Raw genomic sequence first — 13,258 nt, forward strand, 5'->3', positions numbered from 1 at the left:
CCCCCCCACCAACCTCCCTCCCTCCCATGGCCCTCCCCTCACCCTCTCCCTCTCCCATCCCGCCCTTCATCACATTTCATTTTCAATTACCTTCATTCATTTGTAAGGCTAGATAAGTGGAGACAAATTCTTTCAATTTCTACTTGTCAGGGAAGATCTTTATTTCACCTTCATTCATAAATGAGAGCTTTGCGGGGTGCAGTATTCTAGCTTGGCAGGTTTTTTTCTCTTAAGGCTTGGACTGTGTCTCGCCATTCTCTTCTAGCCTGTAGGGTGATGAGACATCAGCTGTTAGTCTAATTGGAGATCCTCTGAAAGCAATCTGAAGTTTCTCCTGTGTACATTTTAGAATCTTTTCTTTATATTTTACTGTGGAAATTTTGGCTACAGTGTGTCATGGTGATCTTTTCTAGTCATTTCTATTTGAATTCTATGTGCCTCAGATATTTGGACGTCCCTTTCTTTTTGCAAATTGGGGAAATTTTCTGTAATTATTTCACTGAGTAGGACTTCTAATCAATTCTCTTTCCAGACCTTCAGGACTCCTAATATTCATATATCAGTTCATTTGATAGTAACCCACAAATCTCCAACACTGTTTTAAATTTTTCTTTTTTGTCTGACTGTAAAATTTCCATAGAATTGTCTTCTGACTCAGATATTTTTTCTTCTGCCTCACCACATCTGTTGTTAAGGCTTTCCACTGCATTTTTTATTTGATGTATTGAACTCTTCCTTTCTAATATTTCATTTTGATTTCTCTTTAAAAATCTCAATTTCATGGGCAAATTTTCATTCATGTCATATATGGATTTCTTTAATTCATGGATTTTCTTCTGATTGCTTCAGACCATGATTAATCCTATGATTAATCTTGAATTCCATTTCTGGCATTTTATCAATGTCTACATCTTCCTCTTCTAGTATTGAAGTGTTGATATGTTTTTGTGGTGCATCATTTTGTCTCCCTTATTTTTGTTTCTTGAATGTCCATGTTTATTTTTAGACATTTGTGGAGATCCTTGTTGGTTTTGTACTCTGATGTCTTTAGTCTTTCAACTATGCCTCTGTGGCTTAGTAGAGTGTCTGCTCTTTCAGTGAATACCCAGAGGCATGTGCTGGGTGTGGCCAGGGAGCTCTGGCCAGTGCTCCAGGGTTGGGCAAGTATCCACAGTGACACTCATATTGGGCATCATAGATTTCCTACTTTTTATCAGCAAGAATGGTTTGATCACCTCTGTTTTCATAGTCACACCCTCATCTGCTCTCTTCCAAGGTGATAGATGCCCCCAGGTTTTAGCCCACAATCAGTGCAGTACTCATTTGCAGTTCCATAAAAACTGAACAAAGGATCTTTGCAGTCCTCAGTGTGAGTACAGATCCAATTGCAGTGACCCATCCCAAGCAATCAGGGAGCTCTGAGCATGTTAAGCTGCTCACAGTGATTGTCCAGAGACCCAGCTAACCCTGCACCCTTTCAGTCAGTCACAGAATTCCCAAAGTCTCAGCACATAGGCTCCCACAGACATAGGGTATGGATGATCCCCTGTAGCCCACTTATCTGTCCCTTCCACAGAGAAGCAGAGACATTTCCAGAGCCAGCTGCCTGTGGTGCTCCGCCTATGTGGTTTGAACCCCAGAGCTTGTGGTATGTTGAGAGGTTGGGAAACCTCACAATCTTATGTGGGTCCCCAGCTCCCTGTCTGTCAATCCTCGCAGCCAAGCTCAAAGTCAATGGGGAATGCAATTTTTTCCCTCTAGTAAAAATCCCTGGATCACTGTGTGGACAAGAGCCACCAATTGTAGCCCCTTCTTATTTCACAGTGGTGCTTCTTGCCACTGGTTACTGAGTGCACGCACTGAAGCTGCTGCTGTAGCTACTGACAGGATGGCCTCTTGGCTGATTTCTGGGCATGCACACAAGAGCTGACACAGATGCTACATATTTCCAAAATGGCACTCACCTTCTCTCAGATGGTTGCTAGCTGCCATTGTGGGGGTTATGGGGAGAGAGAAACATGCCCCTTTTTTCCTCTAAGTTAGCAGGTGCCTATTTGTCCCCCACAAGGCTCCAGTCCAGATTCATACCAGGCTCTCCCCCAACCTGGCACAGGCTGCTGCAATCTGATCTCACTTCACTCTCCAAACCTGGAGCTCTCTCAGACTCTTGGCTGCTGGGGTCCTGTGCTGTGTCCATGCTCATGCTGCATATCTTCACCCTCTACATAGATTCACATCATCCATCTTCCTTCCATATTGTTTCCACTGCAGTTTTCTCCCTAACTCTCCCCTGAGAATGCACTCTCTCCACTTTTTTTTTTTAAAACTATGTTCCCTAGCATAGAGCAATAAGCTCCTTCCCTATTCCACCATCTTCGAATCTTAGACATATACTTTATATCCATCTCAGGTGCATCCTAATCTGAAAAGTCTCCAAGTTTTTAGTAAGTTCTCCTAAGAGTAATCTAGATGTGACTGCCTCAACAGTAGAGAACACAATTAGTTCTTTATATTTCATCTAGCACAGTTCCAGGTATATATAAAAAAATCTAACTATGCAACTAATGAATAAATAGCTCATTTCTTTAAAAATAATGGGAAATTAAGAACCATGTGTTAGTTAATTAAATACCAGGACTAACTTTAATACACATAAATTTTCCTGTAATTATTTCCCCACCACATGTTAGCCCTCCCAGTTCTGCTCTTGCCTTTTTATTCTTTCACTTCTCTTTTGTTTCCTTTACCTGTTGGAATTTTATTTTTACTTAATTGTTATGTAATAGGGTTATGACACCCTAGGTAATTCTTTTCTTTCCTTTCTCTGTTCTTTCTTGGTTACTCTACTACTTCTTGTTAGTACCTAATAAGAATGTCTTTAAGAGTGGAATTGGGCCATCAAAACTAAGTGACTTTATTTTACTTTAAAAACTTTTCCCATCTAAAAATGTTATTAAGCAAAGTTCTCCCTATTTGACTCATGTATACATTTATAATTTCTAAATCCTTACAGTTTTGGATACTAAGAATTTTTCAGTACCAGTAAAGTACCCCAGAAAAAAATAATTACTGATTATCAGTCAGAAAGGTGTTTCTTAATTCAGTAGATTTCTATTTGAAAATAATGCTATAACCAACATTATCATTATCATTTCTTTATCCTGTAGTATTATAGGAGTGATATAACCATTTAAAATTCTTAATATATAAATTCATAATTTGTAATTTCAGGCATAAGTAAAGGTACAATAGAAATAATAAAAGAATAGCAGCATGGGTAAAATAAAGTTTGTTGTAAAGAGTAAAGACTATGCAGATGATCAAAATAAAGGAAAATGGCTTAGAGAAATTTTAAAATTTGGGTTTTTCTTAGTATACGTAATGTACATTAACGATACTGCTGAAGTTTAAAGCATGTGAGCTGAGGGACCCAATATGGCCAAATAGAGAAACCCATCATTCGTTTGTTCCTCCACAGAGAGGTATCCATATACCAAGTAGCTAACTGCATTTTGAGGTGAGTGCTCTGTGGAGAATCCTGGAGCTTATCAAAGGAGACACAGAAAGTGCATAGGACACAGAAGTGTGGCGTAGGAACATAAAAAGAGGAACAAAGAGCTCTGGCAACAAAGATCCTGGCTCTATAACCTGGGCAACTAACTACTGTGAAGAAAGGGTGAACAGGAGAACTTCGACAGAATCCATATCTAGCACCACTGAGCAGTGGCAACATCAGCTATACTAGGAATCCAAAGTTAGGACATACTTGATCCCAGCAAGGGGAGCTATCGTAGCCTTGCTTCAGAGAAGCTACTCACATTGTCTCTCCAGAAACTCTCAGATCACTGGCTGCAGTGATGTGGTGCCATCTTGAGAGAGGGATCACTCTTGAATTCATGCTGCCTCAAGGGGTCAGAAGAGCTTGGATATCCTCACATCTCAGGAACTCACAGACCTTCCACTGTACCAGCAAAAAGAGCACAGCCTCATAAACTACTAACTGCAGCAGCAACAGTGACTACATCTTCACGCAGTGTTCTGCACTACACTGGACAGGGAGTTTGGCACAACAGGGATGATCCTGCTCACTAAACTTAGAAAGCAGGGTACTTGCCTTGCAGTCTTGAGGCTGTCCCCCTGTACTCTCTCACTCCTCTCAGAACAGTGCACAGCAGCCATGCATTGGGATTGAGCCTTAGCCCCACTACAACACTTCCCAAGACTGCCCCTGCTTTGGGGTAGTCATTGGTCATAAACAAAATTGCCCAAGCTGTTCAACTCCTGTCTCTAACAGGTTTCAACTTTGGTGAGCAGCCCAGACTCCAGCCCATTGCTCCAGGTTTAGTAGGCACAATTGGTCATGTACTCTCTGACAGGTTGTTTATGTCTTGTTCTTCAGTAAGCCTGGCTTTGATGAGCCTTACAGGCTCCTGCCCCACTGTGGGCCAAGGCTGCCTTAGCTTTGGTGAGAGTGTTTTAATGCATAACTTTGCCTGTGCTGTGTGATTCCCTTCTCCAGCACATCCTAGCTCTGGTGAGAGTACCGGACTCCAGTCCCTTCATAGCCTGGGTCTGGCCTTCTTTGGTTCATTCATACCTGTGTAGGCTGTGTCACGCCCTGGCCCCCTTCTCCATCAGACCCCAACTTTGGTGAATACACCTTACTCTAGCCCTGAAACAACCTTAGTCTGCTGCAACTGTGGTTAGTACAGTTGTTGGTGTACACCTGCCTGGGCTATACTTCTACTTCCAACAGGCCCTCTTTGGTGAACACCCTAGACTGCAGTCTCACTGTGGCCTGAGGTACCTCAGCTTCAGAAGATGTGATTAGTCACACATTCTGGCCTGAATTGCCTGGCTCCCTTCTCCAATCTGCCTCAGCTTTGGTGAGTGCTGTATACGCCAGCCCCACAGTGACCCAGGTGCACCCCAGATTTGATGGAAGTGGTTGGTTCTATATACCCACCTGAGTTTCAGGGCTCCTTTATTTAGCTCACCTTTATTTTATTGAATGCTTGAGACTCCCGCCCCAACAGTGCTCACTCTGATTCTGGTGGGCAAAATTAGAGCACAAACACGTAAAACAAAGGCCTGATGCTGCCAACACCACTGAGGTCCAGACACACATGCTGAGAGTGAAAGGAACCCCCTACCACCAAGTCACTGCAGCCAAAGTCATCATTAACAATGGAAGAAAATACAGGGAGATTACACTTCAGCATGTAACTGAAACTAAAAGAAATTATTCGCAAACTATTCCACTGATAAAGGATTAATAACCAGAATGTATAAAGAGATTAAGAAACTCCACAACAACAAAACAAACAGCTGAGATAAGAAATAGGCCAAGGACTTAAACAGATATTTTTCAAAAGAGGAAATAGAAATGGCCAATTAGATTTTCCTCTAAGATAAAGAGCAAGGCAAAGATACCTATTCTTACCACTTATACTCAACATCATAGTGAAAGTCCTACCAAGAGCAATTAAGAAAACAATAAGACATTCAGATTAGGAAAGAAGAATTCAAATTATCTCTTTGTCATAACATGAATTTTTATTTTTTATTTTTTTGACAGGCAGAGTGGACAGTGAGAGAGAGAGACAGAGAGAAAGGTCTTCCTTTGCCGTTGGTTCACCCTCCAATGGCCGCCGCGGCCGGCACGCTGCGGCCAGCGCACCGCGCTGATCCAATGGCAGGAGCCAGGTGCGTCTCCTGGTCTCCCATGGGGTGCAGGGCCCAAACACTTGGGCCATCCTCCACTGCACTCCCTGGCCACAGCAGAGAGCTGGCCTGGAAGAGGGGCAACCGGGACAGAATCCTGCGCCCTGACCGGGACTAGAACCCGGTGTGCCGGCACGGCAAGGTGGAGGATCAACCTAGTGAGCTGCGGTGCCAGCCCATAACATGAATATTTTTTAAAAGATTATTTATTTTGAAAGAGTTACAGAGGGAGAGAGTGAGAGAACTTCCATCTGCTGGTTCATTCCCCAGATGGCGGCCAAATCCAGGAGCTTCTGGGTGCCAGGGGCCCAAACACATGGGCTATCTTCTACTGCTTTTCCCAGGCCATTAGCAGGGAGCTGGATGGCAAATGGAGAATCTGTTACAAGAATTGTCACCAAAATGGATTGGTGGCATCGTAGGCAGTAGCTTTACTCTCTGGCACAATCATGGCCCCTGTGATATGATTTTATACATAGAAATCCTTAGTAATTCCAACAGAAAACTTAGCAGTAATAACAAATTCTGTACAATTATAGCAACAGTAGAGTTGCAGTTGAAATCAACATTCAAAGATCATTTGCATTTCTGTTCACTAACAACAAATTATCTGAAAAACTAATTAAGAAAATGATCCCATTTATGATAGCACCAAAGAGAGTAAAGTGTAGGAATAAGCGGAACTAAGCAGATAACACTTGTATACTGAAAACTTCAAAACATTAATGAAAGATATTTTATTTTTGACATGAAGGGCATATTTTATTTTTAAAATTGTGAAAGAAATTTTGAAAACCTGTAGTTTGCAAAAGAATGAGAAACCAAAGATCAGTGAATATAATGGAAAGAAATACCATGCTCAAGGATTGCAAAAGGTAATATTGGTAAAATATCGATATACTCAAGAAATCCACAGATTCAATATACTCTCTGTCAAAATCCCTATGGCATTTTTTACAGAAATATAAAAATTCCTGAAATTCTTGTGGAATTATAGAAGACCAAAAATAACAAAATTAATTTTGAGAAAAAGTATCAAAGCTGAAGCTGTCTCACTTCCTCATTTCAAAATATATTAGTCTTGAAGTAGGTATTTGTTGCAGCAGTTAAGATCATGTTTGGGATTCTTCATTTCACATCAGAGTGCCTGGATATAAGTCTTCACTCCTCTATGATTCCAGCTTCTTGCCAATGTGTTTAGTACAAAGCAGCAGGTGATGACTCAAGAAGATGGGTCCCTGAGCCCACATGCGAGACATGCCAGATTGAATCCCTGGCTCCTTACTTCAGCCTGGCCCGGCCCTTGCTGTTGTGGGCATTTTTGTAGTAAATCAGGAAATGGGTGATCTTTTCAGCTCCCCCGTCTCTCTGCCTTTTAAATAAGTATTTAAGTCAAACTATACTAAAAGATTTATTAAAACAAAATATATAATATGTGTATATTATAAAATTATATATTATAAAATATAACACTACAGTTCTGAAAAAAGTAATGGTACCAGCATAAAGACTTACAGGCCAATGAAACAGAAGGAGGGTCCAATATTAAACCATAAATACACTGTCAGCTGATCTTCAATAAGGATATGAAGAAAATCCAATGAAGGAAAAGAGCTAGTTTTCAATAAACGGTGTTGGAAAATCTGAATGTCTATGTTCGAAGTAATAAAATTGGATCCTTATTCTTTAGCATATACAAAATTAACTCAAACTGGATTAAAAACTTGAGATCTATACTAGTAGAATGCCTACAAGGAAACCTAGGGAAAAACCTTTATGACACTGGTGTTTACAATGATCTCATGGATATGGCATCAAAAGCACAGTGTCAAAAATAAAAATTAAGTAGGACTCACTCAGCCAAAAAACCTTCTGTATAGCAAAGGTGATAATCAGCACAGTGAAGAGGCAGAATGCAGAATGGGAAAAAATATGTATTTGCAAACCATGTATTCAGTAAGGAAGTAATCTCTAAAATATTTAAGGAATTTTAATACTCAATAATAAACACTAATATATCAATTTTAAAACTTACTAAGTAGTTAAAGAGATGCCTCTTCAAGGATAACATACAAAACAATTGGCATATGAAGAAAATACTCAGTAATCTTTTGGAAAATACAAACAAATCCCCACTGTACCACACACCTATTCAATGGCTACTGTATGTTGGTTTAGATGTGGACAAATATTAACCCTTGAACACTGCAGGTGGGAATGCAAAATGTTTCAGCTGATGTGGAATGCAGTACAGAACTTTAAAAAAAAAAAAACTAAAAAAAAAAGGGTGACCATATGATCCAGCAGTCCCACTTGCAAGTACTTATCTAGAAGTGACATTAAGATCTTGAAGATTTACTGGCACTCCTATGTCCATTGCACCAGTATTAATAGCATCCAAAATATGGAAAACAGTCTAAATATCCATTAAGGAACAATAGATAAAATATATGTACAAAGAATATCATCAGTGTTTTTAAAAATTAGGAAATTTGGCAATATGTGTCATCATGAGTGAACCTGCAAGAAACTATTCTAAGTGAAATAAATTGGTCACAGAAAGCCAAACACTGCATAATTCTACTTGTGATTGGAATGGTTGCTAGTAAGGTCTAGGTTTAGGAAATTGTGAGGAGTTACTAATAAATTAATGTGAATTTTCAGTCAATGAAAAATGGATAACCTCTAGAGATCTTGTGTAATGTTGTACCAATAATCAACAATATGTTATATACTTAAAAACTTGTTAGAATAGTATATTCCACCTAAAAAATCTCATAACAATAAAATTAAATCTTCTTTATAAATGCAAATTAATAATATATCACAGATAAAATACCCTGACTGTAATGGTACATAAAACTGTGTTTATGGGCCAGCATTGTTGCATTGCAAGTTATGATCTCTCTCTCTCTCTCCCCTTTTCTCCCCTCTTCTCCCCTCCTTCTTTCTCTGTAACTCTGCCTTTTAAATAAAATCTTTAAAAAAAAAAAAAAAAGCTATGTTTGGGCTGGCATTGTGGCTCAACAGATTAAGCTGCCACCTGCAACGCTGGCTTCCCATATGGCACCAGTTCAAGTCCCCAGCCACTCAATATCCTACCCAGCTCCTTACTATATGCCTGCAAAAGCAGTGGAAGAAAATCCAAATATTTAAGCCTCTGCACCCAGATAGGAGACCTGGTTGGATTTCTAGCTCCTGAATTTGGTTTTGCCCAGCCCTGGCCATTGCAGATAGAATATCTCTCTCTCTTTCTCTCTTTTCCTCTGCCTCTCTCCCTCTGCTTCTCCCTTCCCCTCTTCCTCTCCCTTTTCTAGATGTCTTTTAAGGAAATAAATAAATCTTTAAAAACAAGATCAAAGTATCTTTTAAAACTTTATTGTTGTTATGCCCTTTGATAAATTGAAATTTCATACTTCCTAGATGGTCTCTTTACTGTGAAATCATATTCTGGGTTTTTGGTTTTTTTTTTTTTTTGAGATTTGCTCATCTCCATAAGATCATTCAAAATATGTACTAATTGCATACTAATATCTTTTCACTAATATAAGTATTGTAAATTATGAAAGAAACACATCATCTGTAAAACATGTCTACTTGGTAAAGCAGAACTAACAGGAAGTAGTGTTAAATAAGGTGCTAATATAGATGATAATTAAAAGGAATATTTCCCTAGACTTTTATGGATCTCCAAATTCTAGCCTATTAATATATTACATAAATTTTTATGATCCCAAGTATAGTACAATAAATCAATATTCAGATATAGTTGTTCGGTTCTTACTAGGTTTGCTGGCAAGTTAGGCTAGCTAACTTGCTTCCCATCACTAGATTTTTAAGATGCATAATTCCAATTTATCCCTCTTCTAATATATTTGAGGCCATCTGATATAATTAAAACACAAGCACTAATTATGCTAGTACCAAAATAGTAGTATACTTATATATAATAAAACACTGATAATACATTTTAGAAGTCACAGATGTAAATCAATTTGGGTTGAAATTGTTTATCTATGGGCAGGGGTGATGATAGGGTAAGAATCACTATGTTCCTGAATTTATATATATGAAATTTGTGTACCTTAAATAACAGGTTTCGGCCGACGCCGCAGCTCACTAGGCTAATCCTCCGCCTAGCGGCGCCGGCACACCAGGTTCTAGTCCCGGTTGGGGCGCCGGATTCTGTCCCGGTTGCCCCTCTTCCAGGCCAGCTCTGTGCTGTGGCCAGGGAGTGCAGTGGAGGATGGCCCAGGTGTTTGGGCCCTGCACCCCATGGGAGACCAGGAAAAGCACCTGGCTCCTGGCTCCTGGCTCCTGCCATCGGATCAGCACGGTGCGCTGGCCGCAGCGCGCCGGTCGCGACGGCCATTGGAGGGTGAACCAATGGCAAAGGAAGACCTTTCTCTCTGTCTCTCTCTCTCACTGTCCACCTCTGCCTGTCAAAAAAAAAAAAAAAAAAAAAAAAAAAAAACAGGTTTCTAGGTTAAAAATAATTGTTGATCCAGCTTCATAGGAGAATTTGAAAAGATACTAAAGGTCATCTGTTTCCCCCCAAATAACAGCTATCCTCTATTAGAAGGTGATCATCTTGCCTTTGCTTTGAATATCCCCTTTAAGAGATTTTATCACTTCCCAAAAGAGCCTCTTCCTTTGAACTCTGACCATTAAAAAGCTAAAATCTGTCATTGGGTTTCTTCCCACTCATACACAGTTTTTCCTTTTGGAGCAATACGAAGCAAGCTCAAGACAATCTTTAAATTGTGTACAATGATTATATCTCCCCAAATTCATGTTCATAACTTAACAAAAAATAACCTTTTTTCTCTGCTGTTCATATCACATTCAACACAAAACACTTCTGTAACTGGTTGTGTATATTTTCCCCCGTACTGATGAGTTTTACAGTCGATACAACTGGGTGTCCTATGATTAATTCAATTCTATCACATTCTACTTGGAATTGGAATCAGAGCTCACAAATTCTGGGCTTAATTTTCACAAGACTGCCCCATTAAAATTCCAATCACATATCTAGGCTTCCAGAAATTCTAACTAACAAGATGAAAAGTGAGGGTTCCTGGGACCTTCTCCCCCATTCTGATCAATTACAAAACTGGTTCATAGAACTGAGAAGTGTGCTTTTTTCACATTTGCCAGCATTTTAAAGCATACACAAGAAGTACAAATGAATAGCCCAATGGAAAAATACATTGGACAAGATACAGGGATACAGGTATACAGCCTCTTCCAGAACCATCATCCTCCTGGTATCTCTGTGTGTTCAGCAATCCTCAGGCACTCTAAACCCATCCATTTAGGTTCTTAGGGATATTTCAGTATTTTGGCATGAATGCTTTAAATCATTTACCATTAGTGATCAATTAAGGCTTCAGCCCCTTTCTCTCCTTGGAATCTGAGGAGGGCTGAAAATTATAACCCCCATTACATTATCACCATATCACATTACCCCAGTACCCACTCTTACTACTAATTGTTTTGTTTGATTTCTTAACTCTTCTTGTGTAGTATTATACTTACTATTCTTTCCACCTTTTGGTGATTGTGATAGTTGGTCTCTTAAACTGTGGTCTATGAATTACATACTAAATTCTTGTCTTTAGTAATTTATTTTTCCCAAATAATCATAAAGATGAAATCTTGGGCTTTCTTTCATGTTTCAGTAAAGGCATTCACTCATTCATTCCTCAAAGTTATAGGTGCCTAAATGTATTAAACCATGGACCAGGCACTTAAGAGTTCTGGGAGAGGCAGATACTACAATTAAAAACAAACAAACAAACAAACAAACAAACAAAAAAAAACCTTCTTAGTGTAGCCAGAAATATATAAACTTTAGTTTAATGCATTTGCACTATAAAGATATGTATAAAATTTTACTAAAATACAAAAAGGAAGTGGTTAATTCTGCTTGACAGTGAGTGGGCCACAGAATATGTTGTGGGATGAAGACCAGGCAAAGAGAAATATAATAGTATATTGAAAATATGAAGCTAGGGGCAGGCTTTTGCCATAGCAGTTAAGATGCTACTTGGGGTGTCTGTTCTCCCTATCAGAATGTCTGCACTGGAGTCTTCCTTCACTCATGAATCCAGCTTTCTGCTAATGCTCACCCTGGGAAGCACCAGGTGATGGCTCAAAGTACTTGGGTCCCCACTATCCCTGTGAGAGACCTGGCCTGAGTTCCTGGTTCTTGGCTTTGGGCTGAGTTTTGGTTATTGCAGACATTTGGGGGGAGTGAATCAGCAAATGGAAGGACCGTCTCCTATATCTCAAAATTTAAAAGAATGTAAAGTAAATGAAATTGGATAGAGCATGAGAGAAGCACAGTGAAAGCTGATTTAGTGACTTTAGTTGGAGAAATGTAAGCACCATCTATTGGGGCAGATGGAGAGGGAAAGCAAGGCTTCTCCGTCAGGGTGTTTGTTGTGATCCTTAAGGTTAAGACTGCTTGGGATGCCTACATCCCATATGAGGGGCTGGTTTGGGTCCTGACTCCTCTGCTTCCAACTCATCTCTCTGATAATGTGCCTGGGAGGCAGCAGATAATGGCTCAGGTGCTTGAGTCCCTGCCACTGACATTGGAGACCTAGATGGATTTCCTGGCTCTTGGATTTGGCCTGGCCCAGCTCTGGCTGTTGCAACCATTTGGGACATGAACTAGTGGATGAGATCTCTCTCTCTCTCTCTCTCTCTCTCTCTTCAGATAAATTGATCAATCATTTTAAAAAAAGATTATAAGTCAGGAGGTAACTATAATATGTCTGCAAAGGGATAAAGAATTTGTACCAGCATGGTAAAATCAGTACTTACAGAAAAAAAAAAAAATCAGTCCCCTTAGCAGAAGATTTTCTACACTTAGATTACAATTTCCTATCTTACTTTGGATCTCTCCATAAGCCAAACTTGGGGAAAAGATTTCAAAACATGTTATTTATTTAGGAAGCCATACTAAGAAGCACAGATAGAACAGTGGGAAGTGAGACTGTGGGGAGCAACTCGGACTAGACTGTTACTGTAATTAAGACTTATTCTATGCATCTGCTCTCCCACAATATGGCGCTGAGAAGGGAGTAACAGCTTCTACACAGCTGCCTCCAGTTCAACCAATAAACTGTAGGACCTGCTCCTGATTGGAGGAGAGCAGCGTACTCGGCGTGTGGGTAGCAGAGTTGGGATTGGTGGAAGAGGACTATAAAGGAGGAGAGAGACAACATGCACCAGGAACATCTATCCGAATAACACCTGAGCAGCCCCCGAGAGAGCCGGCCGGCGGTGTGCCGCTCCCCCGCGGAAGTGGGGAAAGTGGCTAGGGGGAACCGCCCTTCCACGGAGGTGGAAGGGACGGTAGCCAACCCGGGAAGAACCAGCAGCAAACCCGGAGAGGGCCGAGCAGATGAAAGAACAACGCAGGGTGCTGTGTCGTTCCTCCGCGAAGAGGGGGAGCGACATAATGGTGCCGTGACTCAGATATGAAGCCTAGGCAGGGTTTAGTGTCGTTCCTCCACGAAGA

The 13,258-nt window shown here is 40.3% G+C and overlaps 1 protein-coding gene across 3 annotated transcripts in view; it reads left to right on the forward strand.

Moving 5' to 3' along the window:
- Positions 1–13,258, forward strand: part of SCLT1 (sodium channel and clathrin linker 1) — a 278,922-nt gene that overhangs the window by 109,577 nt on the left and 156,087 nt on the right. The window lies entirely within an intron of this gene.

This window comes from Oryctolagus cuniculus, chromosome 8 (genome assembly GCF_964237555.1).
Source record: "Oryctolagus cuniculus chromosome 8, mOryCun1.1, whole genome shotgun sequence".
NCBI lineage: Eukaryota > Metazoa > Chordata > Mammalia > Lagomorpha > Leporidae > Oryctolagus > Oryctolagus cuniculus.